The sequence below is a fragment of the Dromaius novaehollandiae genome, chromosome 1, assembly GCF_036370855.1.
Source record: "Dromaius novaehollandiae isolate bDroNov1 chromosome 1, bDroNov1.hap1, whole genome shotgun sequence".
Lineage (NCBI taxonomy): Eukaryota > Metazoa > Chordata > Aves > Casuariiformes > Dromaiidae > Dromaius > Dromaius novaehollandiae.
In genome coordinates, this window is record NC_088098.1 from 132,917,017 (window position 1) to 132,941,114 (window position 24,098).

Consider the following 24,098-nt stretch of genomic DNA (forward strand, 5'->3'; position numbering starts at 1 on the left):
GTTTTCATTTTGAAAATTTATTGTAAGAGATATTCTTTATGGTCATTATTCCATTGTATATTTTCTTAAACAGTTAGTGTCTTTAATAAATGGTATTTTCTGTCTTGCTGTCTTCTTTTTATGCCTAGACATTTAATATAGGTGCAGCATTATATATTTAAAAATTCTTCCATTTTTCTGACACAAATTATATTTTATGGGAAAAATAACTGTGACTTGACTGCAAAGAACAAGGAACAAGTCAATTTTTTGAAAACACAATACTACTGTCTTTTAACCTGCACCATTAAAACTACTTCCTGGAAAGATCTTTCATGGCTTTTTGCTTAGGTTCCTTTTGCAGTGAAGAAATTCATCAGATTCTGTGCAAAGATTTAGCCACTTCTGTACCTGTTGACTCAGTGGTGCCATTTGCATATTATGTCATTTCGTACCACAGGATAGTAGTTTTCTTCTTAGTGGTGTAGATTTTCTCCCCCATTTATATTACTCTTAAATTAGAATTCATCAGGCATCTTCTTCATGAGGTTCTCCAAAATCCTTTGGTCACATTGAAGTTATAGCAGCCCATAATTTCTCTCACCTAGTTAGTTCAATGCCAATGTGAAATCTCACATATCGGTTCTTACCTTCCTGTTTCAGTGATTATCTGCATTCCTAGACAAGTTTGCTTGAGCTCAGAATGTGGAAAACTTACAGGCTTTAAAGACATAGTAAAAGTATCATTCTTACACTGGATATATTTTTCTCTACTTCTTGAAATTCAGGAAGACAAAAAGAGATGCAGAGCTTCCAATAAATGGTGTTGGAATCTGATAAGGAAAGAACCAGCATCCTGGGAAAGGACATGGCAGCTTGTTACATTTCTACATACTTTGACTAATTTACTGCTCGAGAACTTTGTGTGGTAACACTGGAAGAAGAGAGTCTAGTTAGAGATACAGTACCACAGGGAATAATCGAAAAGCCCATTTCACGCACATGCAGAGCAAACACGATGTGAAAACATAAATTGCAAGGTGTCTTGTTTGATTTTCTTTTCTTTTTTAAAGTACTGAAAAAGTAATTAAAAAAAAATCATTCTTCATATAAGACATCACTAAGGCATCAACAAACAGGCAATAAATGGGATGACAGGCTAGCCCACTGTGTGTGAGGAGGATGTGAGCTTGCCTCCTCTCAGCAAGTCCAGAAATTTTATAGCATAATATAGGGCTTGGAAGAAACATTGGAGAATCTTTGAAAAAATCCTGTAATCCTGTTTTGAAAGTTGGGCTATTAATTTTGGTGTTTGATTGCCTTTCTACTGGAGCAACCTCCATAGGTGCCTTTGTGGTGACACAGGGCAGGTGGTGGCTGTGACTTGTGAGTCTTTCCTAGCCAGATGGTGGACCTACTGTTGGCGAGGCAGCACACCCTGCCAGGAGAGTGGAGAGGGCCTGGGAACATGGATGCAATTGATACCATGTAAATGTATGCCTATACATACCTATACACATACCTTCACTCTTTACCAAAGTACTGAATTCAATTTAACTTCGATTAAATGTTCCTGATGCCCCAAGTATATCTAGCAAATACTTTTCTGAGAGCTGAGCCTAATTCTCAGGGAATTCAGCTTGTCTTACTCAGTGGAGCTGCACTTTGAGTTGAATTAACTATAGATATTTTTTTCTGGAATAGACTTTTCCTTGTTATTCTTCAACACTTTTCTATTGGATAGCAATCTCTTGCTTGACTTTTTGCTCTCTTTCATATACATTGTTATTTTTAAGTACTGCACTGCATACATAATTTAATTTTTTCTATTGCTGATCGTGTTGTTCATTGTTTATTTGTTAACCAGAATTTACTATCAGGAGCAGACAGCAGAAACATACTTTTAGTGCCATCACTAATATAATATTGAAAGGCTGAAGATCTACTGCTGATCTCTATCACAGCCCCTTATAAATTCTTTTCTGCTTGAAACTCACGTCCTCTCTTCAGCCAATTTGCAGTCCAGTAAGCCAGCTTTTCACTTATTCACTTATTTCACTCATGTTTCTGCACTTTAACCTTTGATGAAGTGCTTGGCTAAATGCTTTTTGAAGATCTAAGTACTTCACTCTATTTTTGCTGAATCTTTTAGGATTTCAGAATTCTGTTGAGCAAACCAGGCTGTTTTTAACCTTTTAATACTTTTTATGTTTATTTATATATAGATGCTTTTGTCAAATAAACAAAACATGAAGGCGACATGCATCTATCGTTACCAAAATCAAATGAAGAGTCACTTGAATTAAATGTTAGGTTTAATTCTTTGTCTGAGAAAACCTGGTGGAGCCAAAAAATGCTCTATTTTTTAACATACTTTGAATTTCTTCTGCTGAAAAAGAACAGGAGATGCTAAGAAGCATTTAAGACTGATGAGATTAATTCTATTGCAAAAGGCAGACATGAAGCACTCTGAGCTGCACAAATGCTGTCCAGCCTGCTGATAATATCGCACAGTTGGATGAAGCAAAGCAGCCACAAAAACTAACCTCTGCATCTTGTATGCAACGGTGAAAGGCAATGCGCTCCATGGAAAGGTGTGAGGAGGGCACAGCCTGGATTTACTGGAGAGAAAGCATGATTCCCGGTGTCTGCAGCTGGGCTTGGGCAGTGGTTCACCAGCACGTAACGTAAGGGGGCCCGGCCTTTCGGCCTTTGGCTGCTGCCACAATCTCAGTGTTTGATGTGAAGAGTCCTGACAGAGGCGCAATCCAGCCCGGGGTGACATACTGCTTGCAGTACAAGCTCCCGTGGCACTTGATTTCTGGCCCACGTAGAGCGACTTCCAGTAGCTGTGATTTCTGATGACACGTCTCCAAATGGCTGAGACATGCTGAGGACGGTTTCATGTGTACCTTATGAGTCTCATGGGAGATTTTCTGTGGGATATTCTCTGTGTGGCTGTGTCACACTGCAAACATTTTTTGGAGGATAGTTCTGCCTTTGCTGCCTGTTTCTGCCTCCATCTGGAGCCAAAATGACACAAGGCAAGAGCACACAGCTAAGAAAAATGGGAGGCTGGGTGGACTTGAGGGAAAGGTGTGTTCATCCCTCAAATTTGTTAGTGTTGACTGCTGCCCAGGGCAAAGTAGTTTCTCAGGCCTTTGTTGCTGATGATATTATTTTTTAATGTGTGTCCACCTGCAATTTTGGGAAAAGAGATGGAGCTTTGGGATGTGGAGTGCTAAATAGTCACAGTTTTTAGAGTTACTTCTGCTATTTTTAAGAACTTCTTAATATAAAACTGATCTTCTGTATTTATTAATATCTTTGATCCTAAATTTACTTACCTGCTTCCCAAAGTGCTGGGCATCAGCCAGGCAGACTAATTATCAGGCAGGAGGGAGAGCTGCTGCACTGCAGCTGGGAAGGAGGATAATGTGCAAAGGCTGGGTCATACTCCCTGAAGCCTGGAGCTGGAGGGACCATCGCCATCTCCAGTCCAGGGGCTGCCCTCCAAGCCTGATCACAGATGGGTGGCCAAGGGCTAATGAATTGCCCCCAGCACAAATCCAGCAAGGGGAGCTGCCGAGCAGGGTCTGCTCTCACCTCCCAAAGTCATGATGAACATGCTGTTCCTTGGGCCCTTGGCACAGCACCCTCCCTCCTTTCATTTCTGGTGCTGCTGCAAGGGAATGGGAAACTGAATGCTATGAAGGAGAGAAGACTGAAGCCCTGTGAGCCCCCTTGCTAAATCAGCACCTTGTTGAGAAGTCGTAACACTAAACGTTATGGGTGGTCAGTTGGCTGCTTCTGGGCTCCTATTACATGCTGTGGGCCTGGTTTTGGAAACCATGTCAGAATAGGCTCTGTGTTCAGCACATGCTTCCTGTTGCTCTTTGAAAGGTAAGCATGTGCTGAAGGCATGGGCTTTCTCGTGATCATGAACAGGGCTCCAGCTTCTGGAAAGAAACATTTTGCACACCAGTGTCAGGGTATGAGTGAGCTAAACCTTACTTTTGTTCTGGACTCATGGATTTTATTCTGAAAGAGATTCTCTTATATCTACCTTGCAATCCTTCATTTAGAAAACTGTAACTCCCAGTCATGTTTGTTCCTTAATAAGTTTCTTTTCCCGTGATAGTTCTTGTATTTTTTTCCCCCAAAGTCTGCACATGGGGTTGAAAAGGAGGGATGAGGAAGGAAGGGTGCTAAGACTCTTCCACTTTTACTGTGTGGTTTCTTGTTGGCCGCATGGCTGTATCTCTGTCACACAGCTTGAAACATATTCAGCTTCTTTTTCCTGTGGTACATAATTTCCTATATTTTGTATGTCAGATAGCTTGCTCTTTTGGAGGAACATTTGCTCCCAGGAAGGAGACTTTTTTCTACAAAATGAGATGTGGGAACCTGATTGTTAAAGCAGCTGCAATATTTGACCCACTGGGACTTCTGGGAATTGAACTGCAGTCCTCAAGAGCAGTTACCGAGAATACGGTCACAAACCATTTCAGCTAGGCTCGTTTATTCTTTGCTCTGGAAACCAGTTTGACTTAACTTTGGAATGTATGCTTGAATGTATTTATTTTTCTTTCTGGAAACAAAGAATGACTCATCTTCACTGAAAATATTGGAATTCAGCTCTTCTAATGAAGGATTATGGACACTGTGGTTATCAAAGCTCTTGTTTGAAAGCTTATCCAGTGCCTCACGCCTGGAGACAGAACTGGAGGGATGCCCGTACAGCTAATGCTGTTGGGAAGGAGGGAGGGAAGGAAGGAGGTAGAGGAAAAAAAACAGTGAGATCATATAAAAGTACCACTATTTCAAGAAGTTGATTTAAAAGATTTAAAATCTGAGCGAATCTCACATAAGTATGGGGATTGTGAAAAGAAATGAGAAATGACCACATTTTCATTATTTGGTGTTGGTCCTACTGGCTTTTGTTGGAGGTAAATATTCATAGTTAATTCTGGTACAGCCTCAGAACAATATCATATAGCAGAGCATTGTTCTTATTACAAATTTTAGAGTGTTTATGAAAATGAATCAATTAGTCAGCTAGTAGAATTGAATTTCAAATGTGAAATGAACTACCCATGTTAGGTAGAGCCATATATAGAAATTATGTGCACTCTGCCATAAATTACACAAGCATTCAGTGCTGAAATACGATTCATTCTGTTTGGAAGATCTGAAACTCTTTTCATTTACATGATTTGAAAGATGTCTAATAATTCAGACCTATTCCACGGTACAGATCACAAGAAAGAAATATATAAATGCCATAGCAAGACAGTTTTTGTCACTAATTCTCTATTTTTAAACAAGCTAAAACTTTACCATAAGAAGACCTATGAACATAAATCTTTACTCCCTTAATGGCCTCTCTAGATAGGCAAACATATCAGCCTAATACTTCTCAAATTGCATGGACTAATGATAGATCTTAAAGCTCATTATTTTGGAGAGGTCTATTTAATTTTGTTTTCAGTAATGATATACTGTTGTTGGTAATCCCTTGCAGTGCTAATTCTCCAGCAGTGGCCTTAATTCCCTCATGCATTTGTCCATTTTCCTTCTTCCTCCTACCTTCCAAGTGAACAGACAACTCTTAATTTAAAAAAAAACTTTTCAGTTTTCCAAACAAAGCTTCAGCTTTTGCCCACATCTGCTGTGAAAAGCCTTATAATTTCTCTTGGGTAAATATAGAAGGCCCTCCTATTCATACAAATGAAAATTAATGTGCTGATATATGCAGAAAAGGGAGTGTATTTTTGTCAGACTATGAGTCAGTTATGGGCAGAGAAGTAGGTGGCGATATATGGAGTGCTAAGCATTTCAGTTCACAGCAGCACAGCACACAGTCCTGACTTGCTAGGGTAACGCGCCTTGCTGTGCTTGTTATCTCAGCATATAGCCTTTCATGTTTATCGAGCGATATCTTAAAGCCAGCAAGGCATTTTCCCACCATCATGCCTACTGACAGCCTTTCTAGAGCCTCCCAGGTTGGACTCTTGGAAACCTTGTTCTAACTTCAGGCCTAAATATATTAAGGATAATAATGTAAGGATATTAAGAATGGCTATTCCTGAGCAGCCTAAAGTTCTTCCTAGCCAGGTAGTCTGTCTCTGACCATAACTGGCCGCAGATGCCTAGTGTGTCAGTATCCTAAAACAAAAGAAACCAATACTAGCTATTCCTTGATATATTCTCCCTGCTCCCAGTAATTTGTGCCTCAAGAACCTCGATTGCTTGTGTCCTTTAGAGAAAGACAATAACAGAAGCAGAACTGAGCAGAACTGAGCAGAAATGTCCTGCACATGGAATCCAGGCTGCAGTCCAGCATTTGGGTAGCCCTGTCCTCTGTAGTAACTGCAGAAGAAATTGTCCTTCTTAGACAATGCCACATTTAGCCTTTCCTTTCCCAGAGGCCAGATGGTGATTTTCTGGTTGACACTGAGTGCTATCTTATTTCTGGCAGAGTACCACTGAGGTCACTGGCAATCAGTATAAGTAAGGGGACCTTAGATGTAAATGTTGCACTCTAAGTTCAGGCTTTATTTCACTTGGTGTGTTGTAGCCTCTTTTCCTTCTAAACACTCTTAGTCCCACTTTTTATGCTGTGCCATAGGACTAATTATTCTCAATTTATTTGTACAGCCTTGCATTTTCCATCTATTATTCCTGAAATATAAAATGATCTGAATCCTTTTATATCTGGCTGCACTACCTAATTATTCCTCATTTGTTTTTATTCTCTTCCAATTTAGTATCATCTGCAAAGTTGGAAATCATGTTTTCATATCATAATTAGACCTCTAAGAACCAAAGAAAACTACTTGGTGAATAAGCATGTAGAGGTTTTGGGTTTTTTTTTTCCCTCTATTCTCATTATAATGGAGATTTAAAGTGAGACAATAAATTAGAAATGCATGAAATTATGAGTTAAAAAATTCAAGCTGTTTGCCTATGGGCAATAACGTTACAGCAACCAGAAGCAATGTGGAGAAGTAACTATGATAAGAAAGTTGGTTAGAAATGACTGATAAGGACACAGAAGCTGAGCTGACATATTTCCTTACCAACTATGCTGTGTTAGAAGACGTGCTTATCTGGACCATGTACCTGCACTGCTGGTGTCAGAAGTGTAAAAGTTCCCTTCCTATTCTGCCCTATCTACATTTAGTCAATATGTAGAGGGAAGTTGGTTAGCAGCTGGGACATTGATGCAGACATAATCTTCTAACTTGAGAAAGTCGTTCTCTATCCCCAAGGTTAAAGATTGCCCCACGTTTAAAATATGGCTTATAGTATTTCCTGCATCTCAGATATATATATATCTCACACTTCAATAATAGGGACGATATAAGTACATGCACTATATGACAGAAGAGGGCTCCCCTAATTACATTACTTAGCATACTGCAGCAGAAATCAACCAGTTGGACATTTTCTAACACCAGCAAGGCAAAGCAACTCAGGAGACTTTGCTTCAGTCATACGTATATCTAGCAGTCTGTATCTTAAATAGAATAAGCACCATAGAATGTAATTTTTTTTTCTCCATTTGGCTGAAATTACAGGAGTTGGATGCATTGCTTTAAGCTGTTACAGAGCTGTAGACAATTCAAGGCACTACATGTTTTCTTGAATTTGTAAAAATAGAATGAGGAAACAACTATCCCATAAATAAACAAAAAGATTGCAAGGTACATAAAAACTCTCTCTTATCTGTGCATGTTTCAGTCCATGTTTTTCTCCATGAGATTAACATTGGGGTCTGCAGCATTCTCAGAAGAGGAACAAATGTGGTGGATCAGCCCAGGACAGGACCTATTCTGAAACCACAGACTCCACTCAGGGAAGGCCCTGGCTTCCTTTTCCTCTTGATTTCCAGGTGGAAGAGATGACGTTCTGCTTCTTGCTCTCTACAGACATGTAACTATCTTTAGCTAATTTCCAGCAGGGAGTCACAGACCATTCCCTGTGTGAGTTCAGACAGGTGCAGACTTCACAGTTCTCTGCCAGTAAGTTTATGACCATTATTCTTAAGTATATCCTCCTCTTTCCAGTTCAGATAATGCTCAGAACGGGTCACTTGTACTAAATTTTCCCCTCATGCTCGCCCCATAGCATTGGCTCCACGGTGAGAGATCATAAAACTAAGGGACAGGCCATAGAGGGTCAGCTATGCTTTGATGTTGGCTGCTTCATTGCTTTTGTGAAACCAGGAATGAAAAGTAAAATGCGTTTTCAACAGTTACTGCCATTGGCAGAGAGTGAGACATGTTTTTGGGCATGAGAGCCTGTGCGCTGTAACACTTATGGAATCAGTCTAATGTTTTGGGCATCCCTGGGCCTGATTCTGATTTCCCTTCACTGGTGTTGGTCAGGAGTAGCTCCTTCAGATTCAGAATAGTTACACTAGTAACATGATTGCCGTATAGCAAGAGAGATCAGACTCACATCAGATCTGCCAGAAGGGATAGATATTTAAATTGCAGCCAGTGTTTTTTTGGCCCACACTTTTCAGGCACATTCAATTACAGGTGCAACTTAAGTCATTTGTATGTCTTCCTGACTGACAGATATATCGGTTAATGTCCTACCTGCAAAATTATGCCCATGAGTGTGTGCAGCTGTTGTTCTGAGTGAGAAGGAATGCGTAATTGTGCTACTTTAGCAACTTTAACTCTGTAGCATGCCAGAAAGTAGCAAAACATCATTAAAAAAATCATTTAATCCTACTAGTGTGGGATATTTTAAATGTAGTTATTAAATATCATCTCTGCAGGGCAGAGTTAAGGGCATTAGTATACTGTAACATCATATTTTTCCATAAATCTGTTAGATGTTGCTCTTAAGTGTAACTTCAATTATAAATTTACAGGCTTTGGAGTGGTTTGGTTTTAGAAGATGACATTCCTGTAAAACCTATGATGCTGCTGGGCTATAGAGTTTTTTACCTTGGAATGTAAAAATGCTTGTGAAATTATTTCAATTCATACTTTAAAGTCTGTCTCTATTTTTGTACTGATCACCCTGAACACATATTAAATTGTTTATTGAGTGCATGGCTGGTCTCCTAAATCTCATGTAGGTTTTCTGTTCCCTCATTAGATGATTCAAAGATTTTACCAGAGACATAATTAACTACGAACTAGAAATTTTAATTTAATATTAGCCCATGTGGAATATTTTTTAATCCAGTGTTTCTCCAAATATTCTAAATAACTGACAATGGAACCCAATTCATCACAGCAATTTGGATGTTATTCTTACTTCATTAAAATACTAAGGCAGCTTTAAAAATAGCAGATGATGTCTAAAAGAAGTTTTGGGGGCCTTGAGAACACTTGGGGGGAAGATGGACAAAGGCAATTGAAAATACCATCTGAATTATATAATTTTTTAACTTGGAAATAAGAACTGTGATTTTTATGATGAAAGGCCATATAAGGATATAGGGTTATGTCAGAAGAGTTCTCTGTCTCCATTTCTGCCCTTGTTTTTCCAGTTTACCACAGCCTACAACCTACTCTTACAAATGTTTGTGAGACAACACTGAAATGTGGTTAAGGTAAGCACCAACATACACAGTGAAATCTTACAAAAAGAATTAGCACACTGTTATTTCCCTGAATCCTTAATTTTTAATAGGATAAATGATTCCTTAAACTCCGTGCTCCAAAAGCTTATTGTAAAGCTCAGTTTTGGCATAGTCAAAAAACAGTTCAAAACAAAGATTGATTGATTGGTTTAGATTGAGGTGTCTCCTTAACTTTGCTATGCCCTAACCGTTGAAATCTTCCAAAACTGGCTTGGTCCAATTGATTCCTAAATGGCTTGCTCCTCTCATTCCCATTTCACATTGAGCCAAAGCAACTGGATTTAATGCAGGGCAGTGCTGCTAATTGCAGGGCAGGCTCCTAATCCACATGAACAATATGGCTCCTGCACGGTCTGTGCACAGCACTGACACAGCGCTTCCCAACTGGCTATGAAGGTGTGCATCTGTATGCTTTTTTATCCCATGTTTTCCTACCAACATTAGTCCAATGACTTGCTGTGCAATATCTGATGAAAAGCTTGCACAGAGATATTTTCTGTAGCATTTATTGGTCCAAAAATTCCAGTCGTCTCTTTGACTGCATTCCTCTCTCTCTCTCCCCCTCCCCCCCCAGCGCTGTGAAAGATTTTAAGTGGTGAAGAGAGGTCCGTGTGAATCTCTGCCTTTGTATAAAATTTGTCTGCAAACAGTGTTCAGTGTAATTAAGTAGGAATTACATTAAATTCCCACATTACAGCTGGATTTGGTGGAGAGGGCTGTGGAGTAGTTTTGAAGAAATCACTGTGTTCTTTGACACTTTGTGATGCAAGTTCCTTCAGATTTCATGGCTTTGTCACACTTCAGATTGATGGTACTGTGCTGATCAGCCATAAAACTATCCTTTATTTGAAATTAGATGTGGAGAAGTTTAAATTGTTCTGTGTGTATACAGACATAAGTAGCTCATCTTTGACAGTGCTCGGATTATTTATACTGCAGCTGCAGTAAATTTGAATTGCACCAAATGTAGCTCTTTAAATGTCAGCTCAATTTTGTCAAGACCTGCTTTTCACTTGTTATAAATATTACTTGTTATAGATTCTAAAACCCTTCAAAAAGAGGAATGCCGCTTAGAGTAAAGTCAAAGCATTCAGAAGTGATATGGATCATTGCAGGACATATATTTCTCTTATAAAAAAATGAACAAAGTGACCTTTGTACGTATTTTAGAATTTTGGAGTGGGGGAATTCACCCTCTCCATAGGTAAGTACATACACAACTTTCCGCTAACTTCTGATGACAGAAATTAGTACTAATGTAAATTTTTGATACATATCCATGGAGGCAAGTCCAACATGTCTATCTTTTCTAAAACTGAATTAATATAATCAAGTTCAGGAAATGGCCATTTAAAAACTGGCAAAGGAAAAAAAAAGAAGATTTGAATATTCAATTTATGTAGACTTCTTACTCAAGATGTTAAATTTTGATTATCTCAGAAAGTTATCTACTGTATTTTGGTATAACATAACAAGGAGAGAATTTAGTTTATAATTTAAGACCTTAGTTGCTGCCAAGCAATTAGATGGTTCATAATCCAAAGCTTAAAATAGAAATGAAGAGGGAAGTCCTGCATCCTTTACAGAATCTCAGGAAATGCTGCGCTCAGGCTCAGTTCAAATTTTATCTGTTTCACTGACAGAAACAGAAGGTTTATCACTGCATATAAAAGGCTGGATTACAATAATGATTGTAATTTTCCTGAGCTGAGGAATTACAATTTTCTAATTTTATATCACATGGTGGAACAAGAGTGAGGAGGATTTGTTTGCACCTAGGACAGATCAGCCGCATTCAGGAGAAAATGAACTATCTTAGAAGACAGCTTTTAAGTAGGCAGGTAACTCTTAAATCGTAGTAAAGGATGTTCTGTCTCCACTAATGCAATTACGACAAAATATTTTTGCTTGGATTGGGGAAAAAAATCTGCATTCTTAACTATTTTTTTAAGTTTTTAGAGTTTTTAAGACCTCCTTTTCTCTTGCTTTTTACTGTGGATGTTAATTCCACTGTGGGGCAGTGGCAATGTGACAGATCTTGCCCTTACACAGTTTTGACTGTCAGATTACATTAATCCTACTTACTGTTTATTATTAATTTCCTTTCTGACCAGTCACCTTAAATTACTCAATGTCTTAGCTTTATGTCATCAGAAATCAAGAAGCTAAGTGTCTAAGTTTCTAGAGCAAAATAATTATTTTTCATCAGGTTTTTGTGATACCTTATTTCTCTAAAACACAGGCTGGTTGAATAGGATGGTGTGACAGGAAGAAATATTGACTCGGGGAAAGCTCCAAAGAACTTGCCTTACCCATATCTTTCTTTTTCTATTTTACATATTCATTTTTCAAGTACTTCCAAACCATTTTATTTACTATGTTAAGTGTCCATTTTTTATCGATCTCACAGAGGACTCATTTAAATTTTCATCACAATTACACCAGCACATATTATCTTATTGCCACGGTTTTATCATTATTATAACATTAATTATATTTTGTTACTAACCAGAAACAATTATAGAAAAACAAGAAATGTTATAACTTAACAAAAGCATTGCCAGTGGAGAAACCTGGTTCTTCTGAAAGACCAGTGAGAGAAGTGTGAGGTAGGTGCTCTGAAGGCATTTCTGCAGGAGCACTTCCTCCTCCATTAAATGTAAAGGGCATCAAGGAGGCTGATGTTCCCTTGAGTTTGTGACTCTCAAGATGCCTGGAGTAGTCACTGCTGGCCACCTCCAAGGAACTCCATGCGGGGTGGATCTGAGCCCTTGAAATATCCTTAGACAGTGTTTGAACCCTCTTCTATGGGCTAAACTCTGTTCTGCTGTAGCCTGGCATAAATCTGTAGTTATTTATATAAACAGCAATGTTACCTGTATGCATTAAAGCAGAATTTCTTCTTTGATTTAGGTCCAAGCACAGAAAGAAGAAAGAATTGTTTGATTTTTTAGCATACTTTCTGAGTTAATTTTTGAAAGCTGGGAAGCCTGGTGTATACTCAGGAGTACCAGTCTTTTCACCTGCACAAAACTTAGACATAGGAAACCTAAAAATAGATAGGAAAAATATATATGGGGTAGAAAGGACAGAGAGAAAGAAATCAGTTCAGTTAGAATATTCCAAAACACATTTATGCTCAGCTGGAGGAACAAGTATGGGGACTATGAACGTCTGGGTTGGCTGAGGGACGTCATCTGAACTAGATCCACTTGAAAGGGTGAAAAAGCATCACCACTGCATACAGTAATGCTACAAGTCTTTAGCTTTTGTGGTTGTTGTTATTAATGTGGCATTTTGCTTTCCATAAAGGATGTTTGCATTTCAGTTGTAGCTTCCAGCCTGAGCTTGCAATTCATGTTTCTGTGTAAAAGAGTTAAGTTTCACAGCGAAACCCAGTGTAATTTTTCACCTTGCATTTGCCATGTAAACTTGATTTTTTAAACATATTTTCCAGCTCCAATATTCTCTTATTAGACTTAGGATATTATGACACTTTCAAGATGCTTTCTATTTATAACTTAACATTATGCGATGTCAAGGATAATCAAAAGCGTAAAGGGATGACAGAGAAGAATCCCATTTATCTGATCTTTTTGGATCACAGTTCTGCGAGTTTCACTTTAGAGTGCCTGTTTGGGGAGCTAAAAATTACCTTTTTAGCAAATCAAACATGCAAACAAAAGTTAGCAGAAAATGAACAGTATCACACAGTAACTTTATCAGGACAGGATCACAAAATGCAGAGCCAGGTGGGTTCATTTCAAATGTTTGAGTATTGGGTTTCAGCCCTCAGGGTGACTGACTCTTTCAGTATATGGGGAGTTAACACCAGCTGACAGTTTCTTTTCTGTTAGGCACAATTTTCTCTCATTATTTTTTCATTTGGTCTTCATTTTTGTTGCTCTGGAACCAGCATGCAATTGTTATTTTAGTAGTTTGTACTTTGTGCATCTTTATTTAAACCATGCAACTGAAAGAACTTTTCCTTTCAGAAGCGTAAAGTTGCTGTCATTTTGATGTGACTTTACGACAGGCAAATTTTGATTAAGCAGTTCTGATATTTGTATTTATATGTATCCTCTTAAAATATATCCTTTTAATTATTTCTGGCAACTGACATTGGTTTTTTTTCTTTAGTTATAGGATTAGGGCTTCAATGAGATTCAGACTCTCAACTTTTTGCATAAAACAAGGGTAGTTCTTAGACAAATGATTAGTCATATAATGGTAGTACCTGTTATGCACTCAAAGTTGGTGATACTATTTGAACCTTTCATGATACTGATATAAGGAAAGCAAAAGGTTTTGTGAAACTGTTAAGTCCTTGGAGCAAAGCTTCTGTGGGATATTGAGGGGCTGTGGAAAGGGCGCAAGTTATCATCTCACTCTGTGCCCTCACTAGCTATGGAGCTGAATGATCTATCTTGCCAGGGAGAGGAGAAAAAGACCTTTAAATCTTATTGCAAGTTGCAGCACATGAAAGCTGGGAACCTTGAAACTTTTTGCTTCCCTCCACCCCCGCTGACATATTGACTGTACCGTGTGCTCTTCTCCTAGCACACACACCCTCCAGCTGTCCCCATGCATCCAGCTTTGCTCGGCTCCCTTCCCCTTGCCCCTGCTGTAGCAGTAAGAGCATGCAAACAGCACTAGCCTGGCTGGGGTGAAGAGATGAAGAGAAATTCAGAGCTATAGCAGGGCCATGAAATACAGAATAGGTAGAGGTTTGACTTAGGATGTGTCATACACAGGGTGGTAAGACAAAAGACGAGTGTTGTAGACATGTCAGTGGTGTCAGCACTTAATAAATTTGGAGTCCTCTGGCGTTAGGTGCATTAAGAATTTCAATACCACTGCATCAACAAATTGCTTGCCAAGACTGTATGCTGGTAGGCATATGCATACATGTATAGTGTGATGCATTCCAAGTCCTGAAACATATCATATGTCCAGATGCTCAAAAACATACACTATTATGTGGGTAAAAGAAGTGAATGTCTGTTATTTACAACTTATAGACATTTACACTTTGGTCAAAATGGAATTTTGGTACTATTAATATCTACAGACTTGTGTCAGAATCCATAGCCTTGAGTTAAACATCTAGGTTTCCTAAATAACCTAAAAGAAAGATTATGTGACTCATAATGGTGTGCACAACCCAAAGCAGTGAGCCATCTGAGGTAGCAATAGCAAAGCCCTGAGGACAGACTCATGTTTTAAATCCCCACCCTCTCCCAGGTTTAGGTGCTTAAGTGTGCATTTCTCTTCATGCATGATTTATAGTCATGAAAGAAGGCACTTACTTAATCCTCCTCTTTAGAGAAAAACAGATAGAATAAGAATCAATATTTTCTTTTAAAAGGGAGCCAGAGGAGAAGTAGGTGGTGATTCCACTCACCTCCTCCTCAGCTCCTTTTCATGTGGGATCAGAGGACAACTCATTTCAGTCCTTTTTTCTGCTAGTGCAAACGCAGTTTAACCTGGAAAGTTCCCCAGTCTATAGGCTGCTATAGCCTATAGGGAGAATAACTACCTTCAAACTCTGCCCCTGAAGGTATGGCTGGTTGTATAAAAGAATCCAAGATTCAATGAGCTAGGGAGGGAAAGTAAGAGTAACCAATTTTGTAGTGTAGTGGTTAGGGCACTACCATGGATATGGAAGATTCTAGTCTATGCTTCAAGGACTATTTAATTATTTTCTTTTACATAGGCAGTGGATAAAATATGGGAACAGTTGTAGCAGAGACCAATATCAAGGACTCTTCTTTGGAAATCAACTTCGCTGGACAGCTTCTCTGCAGAGTCAAGCTTGCATCTTTATCTCTGTCCCAATATATGCAAAAAACACAAAATGACTAGTCTATGAAATAGCTAATAAAATTATGATGCAAACTTATGCAAGTCTTCTTGAAAATTTCAGAAATCAGTCAAAATAATTGAATTAATTACCTTACTTCATTGCTAAAAGGGCTTTAAGAGTCAATTATGCACAGGAACGGGGGAGAGTTGCAAGCCTGAAAAATAGAAGCAATGAAGTAAAATATTCTTCTAAGGAAAAAAGTGGGGATACATGAGTAGGAAGTGCTCTGTAGAAAAAAAATTATAGCAGTAAAACATACAGGAAGGGTGATGGCATGAACCTATTTGGAGTACAAATGTGATCAGTGCAAATTGGCAAAGACTTACTGAATGGCAGTGCTTGGAAAGAACAAGGCTGCATCGCAGCAGTCAAACCAGGATCTGCTACTGCTCAGATGATGATCTAACTGTGGAGAAAGCCATGTAAAGATAGTTATCTAGCAGATACATAAGTATATATATAATATATGCATTTAAATTTAAATTTAAATTGCAAAATGCTTGCCTTGTGTTGTGATATGTTATGTTGTAAGTTGTTCATAATAGTGACTGTTTCCTTGTGTATTTGGACAGTATCTAATTACTGTTGGTGGTATAGTTAGCTTTGTCAGCCCATGTGTGCAGCACATGAATACATACATCCACCTCCTCTCTTTCTGTATATGCAGAAAACATTTGTCAGGGAACGTTTAGAGAAATGAGAGATAGCTAATCATGCAGAATTTATCAACATGCCATAACATATGTCAGGGGAGTGCTGGATAGGAGCTTTATGCCTAAGCTGCGTGGGAAAATTTTAAGTTGAAATGTTTAGGGTTTCCCATGTGTGTAACATCATACACATATACATTTGTCCTGACAGCAGCTTTCAGCTCTGTCTGCAGTAAAGGGTTTCATTGCTGTCAGTTGTACTATATGAATGAACAGACTGAACAGGTCATGTATGTTTTGCATCCTTTTATTCTAGTGCCTTGCACCACTAGCAGCACTGCTCAGAAGTAGTTAGGCTTGCAAACTGTTGCCTCCACCTTACAATGCCCAATGTCACAGGCACAAGGTTGCTAGTGTGAAGCAAATTTACAATTTTCTTCTTCTTGTATGTGACATTACGGATGGCTACAGATGGTTCTGTTCTGTACAACGGTCTGCTGCAGGAGGTAACAGCTATGAAAGTATATGCTTACAAATGTGCAAAGTACATGAATGTCAAATCTAAGCTAGATTGTTTGGATCAGATAATTCAGAGTTTACTTCAAGTTCAGTAGAATTACTTCTAAAGTAACAAAACTCTTTGTCTGAAAAAGGCAGAGCTCCTATAGCTCTAAGGAAGGCTGAAGATATTGATGATAAACTGATGATAAGCAAAAGTTAGTCTTTAGTGCTGGTAATAATAGTGCTAATTAACAACATTAATATGGAAAAAAGAAATGGTTTTAAAAGCATGTAATATGTGCAAAGTTATTTGTCAAATCTAGCTTGCAAGGCCATAATGCAACATGAATGAAAACTATTGTTAGTAAAGTAATTTTATTTCAGAGAACTCATTGCGTTTTCTCTTCCATAGTAAAGATATTTCTGAAAAGAAGTTGAAGGTCACATCTGGAAGACTAAAATGTATTTTCCCACAGAAGATATTAAAAGCTTTATGATTATGTCAGAGCACATAGTTAAGTATATGGAACCATTAAAGTTTGACAAGGCACCTGATCTAGATGAATAACTTTCCCAAATTCCAGAGGAATCATTAAGATAAAGGAAAAATGCCTTTAAAATTTCTTTTTTTTTTCCCCCCACATCTTGTTAACAGCTAGGGAAACATCTAAAGAGCAAAAGAGGGTAGTGGTGTTTCCTTATTTTTAGGAGAAGGATGAAAAGAGGATTCTGTGGAGTGTGTAATATAGAAAGAAAACTCACTGCTGTTTAAAGAAAGGGCAATCAAACTTGATGAATGAGCGTGATTTCTGTATGGACAGTCCCAAATAGCTAGAGAAAAAGTAAATTAAAGGACATATTTTATCTGGACATAAGAGCCTTTTGATACTATTGCCATATACTGACATGCACAAAATAGATCACTCTAAAAAGCTAGGCTGAGAAAAACATGGAGGGCTGCTGAAATGAATTTAAAATGAGTTTAGGAGAAGGAAATAAAGCATGTAAGTTAAAGGGAAATGCTTTAGGAGATCTGACACAAATGAGGCAGAACTAGTGGTGAAAGCCGAACACTACTCTTTTGTATACAAGAGGGTGTTACTTGAGAGTTGATTTTGCAAAAAATCAAAGGAACAATTGCAAAAATATGGCTGTGTAAAGAAAAAAATAACAGTTTTAATGCTATGGTGTTAGGAGAGCACAAATGGCTCACTTAATTTAACGGGGTGAAGGAATGCAACTAATCCCCCACCCCTCCAGCAGCAAGAACACCCAATGTCAATGACAGGAGCTGGGAATATCGGCAGGAAATGAAATCCATCTGCACAATGCTTAGTGAGATTAATAAAATAGACTACTCTATCTCTACATGTAAATATACTTATACTGTGAAGCTACATGCAGTATGGCTATTCTCATCCGTGCTAAACACAGACGAGATAGATTGAGAGCAAAAGATGGATGTTTCTGTGTTGGGTGCTAAAGGTTTTAATGCACTATGTGATGCATCCACCTGTCTGTCTATCTGCTTTATTCCCCTGAGAATCTTTCATTCTCCTCGCATCTCTGTCATGCTTCCATTCTTTGAGTAAATAATCTTCAGGTAGAACTTCACAGTTCTTTAATGTAGCTGTAGTTTATTTTTGAGGTTAATCTGTGTCAAGCTTGTATTGCTCCTTCGCTCTTTGGACGGTAGCTTTATGTTGTGGGCATGTTGCACAAATAGTGAATCAAGCAGCAAGTGATGCAGGCCAGTCCAAGGGATGCAGCCAGTCCAAGTACTGATCAAACCTTTAGACCATATTGTATTTCCATCTTCATGCCACATATGTCACAGATAAACAATTTTAAGAATATATAGGAGAATTTCCAGTACATTTTAGCATGCATGCCTTTCTGCTTGCAAAGCCTCATACTTCTGTATTGAAAGATCAGTTATGTAGAGTGAGTTATCTCTGTAAAGAGAGAAAAAGACATAAAGCTCTCTAAAATTAAGTAAAAGACCAGCTTCTCACTCATAAAAATGTCACAGTTTCAAGGGCCAGTAGCTCACAGATCTTCAAGGTCAGGAAAAGATGTGAAGTCCTACACGGGAGCTGGGAATCTCCTCTTGCAAATATTGCCCTGTGAAGTCATGCTTTCTAGACCTGAAGGGCCATGCATTATTGAACTTTACAGCTGTGATGACCGTAGGTATAGGAAGGATGCTGCAAGTGGAGAAGTGAAAGCTTCTTATAGCCTTTGGGCAGAAGTAATTTCAAGGAAAGAAACACATATTTAGGTGACTGTCATTTTTATAAGTTTTTGAGGTTGCTTAAAGCTGTGTCTCTGGCTTGGACTGTTAAATAAATCCCAGATAATAAGAACAGAAGAGAGAAAAAGAATATATTCTCAGCTGTAAGTATGGTTAGCAATACCCACACACTGAGCTGAGGTAGCCACAGATTTAAATTCTCTTCAACTGACTTATTCTGTAGCTCATATAAATTCCAAATATTATTTATTAAAAATGCTGTCCACAAAAAATAAAAAAAACTTTTCTTTGTGAAGTTTTGTAGAAATTGCTCAGGCAGTGTGCCAGCCCATAATGTAAAAATCTGCGTTGTCTTTACTTTTTTAACATGCTCATTTATAGCAACAAAATTTTTAAAAGCACCTACAATAAACACCATGCTTTCCAGGCAAATACATAAGATGTGCTGGCGTCTCCATTTTTCTATACTGTACATGCTCATTTAGATTATGGTAAAGTGGGTATAAAACACCACTGAAACACAATGCAAATGATGTACGCCTCTTTGCAATGGGATAAACGATTATATGTGGTATTAGAGCCATAATTTTATGCTTGTTAGTCATCCAATTTTGATTAAGGGATTATTTATTTTAAGAATAAGTCTGCACCACTGTGCAGGCTTTCTTTTTCTACATCAAGCTGCATCTACATCAAACATTAAAGAGCAAGACAGAAAAACAACACAAGACTAAGACTAGTGACTGGTACCGTAGAAGTAGCACAGCACAATGCATAACATTCTTCTTTCCAGTGGAAGAGGTACCAAATGGAACAGTTGGTGTCTTGCTTCAAAGGTAATTTGGGTTTAAATGTACTTGGACCCTCAAGGTAAACACTGGAAATTTCCACATTACTCATAAAAAGCTGGCTTGTGCTAAGAACGACAAAGAATATTTTCCTTCCAAACACCACAGCCCTTTCAGATTAATTCCACGACTTGCACCTATTGTAAGGTCTTTGATAACTCCTAAAATATTTCTGCAATTACATACAGGACAGACACCCTTGCACCAAGTGAAAATCAAATGAGAAAGAATGGAAAGATTAAAAGCTTTTAGCCAAGATCATATGGGAAAGATTTAAATTTCAACTACTACTAAAATAAAAAAAAAATAACCCAATAAACCAAATCTCTGTTGTGCAAATGTTATGAAAAAAACCAGGAAATTTCATTTTTTCCTTTCTGAATAATTGAGTTGAAGTAATACAGATGAGTAAAGATTATACCTTCTGGAAGATAGGCTTGGTGACTACATGCCAGAAGGAAATCACTTTCTGGCATATCATGAATTGGGGAGCATGAGTTAGGGACTCGCTCCCTAATGAGTGGGAGTGAACATTACCGCCATACTGATGATTATTTGGATTCAGAAAAATCCTGCCTGACTGAAAGATGTGGAGGGTCTCCTCTGAGACCTATAGCCTTAATCTGTGATAAATATTTACTTCATTTATAATGGGCTAGCTGATTCCTAGTGCCTCTTGGCTAAAAGCTCATGCATGCACCAGAAAAAAGAAGTCTTCCTAAAGTACATCTGAATTTAAGGCTTTGGTTCAGACATCAGGGGAATGAAGGGACTGAAAATACAAGCCATCAGCTAAACTTTCTTTATACTGTATCATAAGTAATTTCATTGTTCCTCTTATAAATAGGCCAGCAAAATGGAGTGCCAAATTCTGATCCTGGCTCACAAAGGGGAAAGTCTGGCATAATTCAGATACTGAAAATCATCTGTTCAAGATATCACAGCAAATCTCGGAAACATAAAAACAGTGGCTTTAAATTACCTAATATGCATCAGTCACCATCAAACTGCGGCTAGGTGGTGACCTCACAGACCATCAGCACAGGGGGATGCGGGTGCTGAGCTCTGCGTTACTCTGGCTGCCCAGTGATGGGGAGCCAGGTCAGGGAGTGGGCTCAAAGCTGGCTTGGGCGGCTTGCTGCAAACACGACTCAAGCCTTAGACTGTAGCATACACTTTCCTTAAGCTGCAGCTTCTTGCTCAAGAGAAGTGGGGTCCCCTGTCACCTAATTAGTGTGTTACGGGTGATTCATTACATCAGAAATTGCACTTCTGGCAGAGTGGATTAATATATATTTAAAACTGTATTAGGTAGGACGTATTTCATATCATGGTTTTCTTTTCCTCTAGTTTTTGCCACTGTTTCAGTGAGCCCACAAGGCACATTTTCCTGAAAGACAGATATGCTTTCTCTGTAACACCTCATTAAGTAAAGCCCTTTAGCAAGGACAAAGAGCCTCTGAAGATCCTCTCCCGACATAGAATGTTTACAGGCTGAAACATGAAACCTGCTGTTTTGTTAAAAAAGAAAAAAAATCTAAAAGTTCCTAGTTAATCTGTTTATCCCCCTGTAGACTTTTCCATGACTTAAAGAGTTGAAATGTTATGTTTCTGTCTGATATTTCCCAAGAAAGCTGCTGCCCCTGCTTCTTTGACCAGTTTGTAATGGCTGCTTTTCTGTCAAGTTTACATACTTCGGCTATATGTAAATGACAAGAGTGTTGGAAAAGAAAAGGTGCTGTAGATGTGCAAGCCTCTGAGGGCTGCAAAATCAGTGAAGTGCAAATAAGTTGGTGGGAATAGGCATACTTTGCTGGCTTGTGCCTCTGACTGTTCAACCTAGGTGAAAGCAGGGAGAAATGTGCATGCAGCTAGAGTTGCTACACAGTAGTGTGGGATGTCAGGTAAATCTCCTCCAGAGAATGGCAGTCTGGGGACAGAAGTATGGTCTTGGTGGAGTGGAGTGGTTTTACGCATCTTGGCTCTCAGCTTTTATATGTGGATTAGTAAAGGGCAGTAGAGGCAGTCAGAGAGGTGTGACTGATGGGTTCAATGTAATACATGGCTGCAGAGCTGTTCATAACAAATTGTACATGTGGACCTGGTGGTCCTGTGATCAGTTTCTTCCTGATGGACATGTTTCATGTTCTTAGCATCAGTTCAGCCTTAAACAGCTTTTTTCTTATTTTTCTCTGCCTGCCAAAGTATTCCTGTATGTCTTTCACAACCTCAGTAGGATTTATTTCTTCCCACCTGCCACGCAGAGGAAATTTGACTCAGAAAGATGAGATGCAAATAATATGCAAGGTTGACCTTTTCATTTACAGGGTAACTAATTAGCTTGACAAGTAACACATTTAGTAAAGTACATATATGTCATTAGATAATCCTGCCTACTTCTTTATGGCTGCTCTATAAAATATAGCTTGCTTGCATTGCAGTTAACTGCCAGTTTGTTACTGATTTCAGTACGAGCAGGAGTATAGACCTTTACCAATGCAAAATAACTGAATAGTCTCCATTCTGGTAACAGAAGCAACCTTGTAGTTACTTCTTTATTCTTGTTTTGGTACCAAAATAATGTTGGCTGAGTTCCTTTTTTTAGTTTTGTTTCCAGTTTGTGTAGCAAATGCAAAACCTAATATGGAAGTCTAAAATATAAACATTTGCAGAATATTAAACTTCAGGGAAAGTTAGAAGTTTCAGAGATGGCCTAAACTCAAGTTGCAGTCAGACTTGACTTTAGGGTAAATCTTTGCAGCTGGTTAGACATCCTGGCATTTATGCGTAGACTGCTGTGTTGCAGTCTGCTCTGTAGCTGTAACTTACATTGCTACTTCATTGATCAGTAGCTAAACAAAGAAAGACATGGTCATGGCCATCATTCACTGCAGGTGAGGCATGGCATCCTGGCACCCGAAAGGTCTGAGGAGAGGTGGTAATGTCCACCATTCAAGGAGGCCAAGAGAAGGGCTGGTAATGCAGAGACGAGAGCGGTCAAAAGAAATGGCCAATTTGGCAAATGGCAAATTTGACCCAGGTTGTCATCAGAAAGAGATTGGTGGTGTCAAAAACAGAAGGCCCACCACAGCTTACGTTCGTGAATCATTTATGGCCTTGAACAGATGTTAACCACGATGAACCTTGAATCTTGAGTAGCTTTGGGTCCGATTTAAGATGATTAGTTTTTCCTAGCTCTGGATTGCAGTATCTGGTTTTTAGAGACACCTCACCATATGGTGTGGCAACAAAGATGAATGGTGTCTCACTGCAGAAGTTAAGTAGGGATACCTTTCAATCCTAATAAACTGAGCCTGTGATATTCAGGCTCCTTTAAACCCTGATAATTAGCAAGACTAAAAATGAGGGAGAAGTGTTGCAAGTGTAATTTCCTGGATGGCAGGTAGCAGAGAATAGGAGCCTTTAACTCCCTACAGCAAAGAATGTACATAAATTTCATACTGAAATTTTGAACTGCTCTGTTCCCCTTTCAGATTCATTTTGGAAGATGCTTAGGTTTTGACTATAAAATAAATCACATAACTGTTTCACTCTTTTATATACATTTTCTGATGCAGAACTGAGCCTGATGTCATCATTAGGTCATCTGCTTTGTGCTTCTCTGTTATTATATGGTCCTTGTAAATTTATTACCTCTCTGTTTTTCATGAAGCAAAGATGGGAACTTTACAAATGGGGAACTAAATCACAGAGAAACTACAAGAGATTTTGTAACCTATGCACATGAATGTAATAATCAGTCTTATTGACAGGTGCAGACACTACAAGCCTAGACACTAAAGCAAGTGCTTTAAGTACTTTATGAATATTGGCAGTGCTGATTTGTCAAAAGTTCAGTTTTTATGAGATAACACATGAGATATTAGCCCAAATTTTCTTCTCTTCCTTACCTTTTTGTGTGTGGTGCATCCATACAATGAAGGCTATTTTTGCCCCTCTCCAGCTACTATGGAGTTGGATTTCTCTTCTCCATTATTGTTGCGTTGTTGTACCAGTACCAACTGTACTGGTTTTGGCTTTCAGCATGGCACCTCAGCAGAGATGTTTCTTAATGGAGCTTTCTTTATCCTACCTGCTTGCTCTCCTCTTCCTGCACACTAGCTTTCTTTTGGCCATTAAGGCTTTTTTTCTTACTCCTCTTTTCTCCTTTTCCTTTAGTAGTGTCTCCTGTTTGAAGTTGAAGTGAACAAGTCCTCCCTCCCTCTGGAAACATTTCACTCACCTCTTTCCTTCACGTTGTTTTTCCTCATCTCAGAAGTGGGTGCCAGTCAGTTCTAGAAATGCAGTAGATGATTGCTTTGTTGATTCCTGCTACAGAGAACACTTTTTTTCTTTTATTTTGGTTTTGACCCTTGTGCACTGGGCTAAA

The 24,098-nt window shown here is 38.6% G+C and overlaps 1 long non-coding RNA gene across 1 annotated transcript; it reads right to left on the reverse strand.

Annotated features, from left to right (window-relative positions):
* On the reverse strand, nucleotides 1-24,098 carry LOC135323893 (uncharacterized). Its single transcript, XR_010385387.1, has 3 exons — nucleotides 23,952-24,098; nucleotides 15,782-15,861; nucleotides 1-3,177 (listed from the first exon to the last, which is right to left on the reverse strand). It is a non-coding gene; the product is annotated as an uncharacterized LOC135323893 (long non-coding RNA).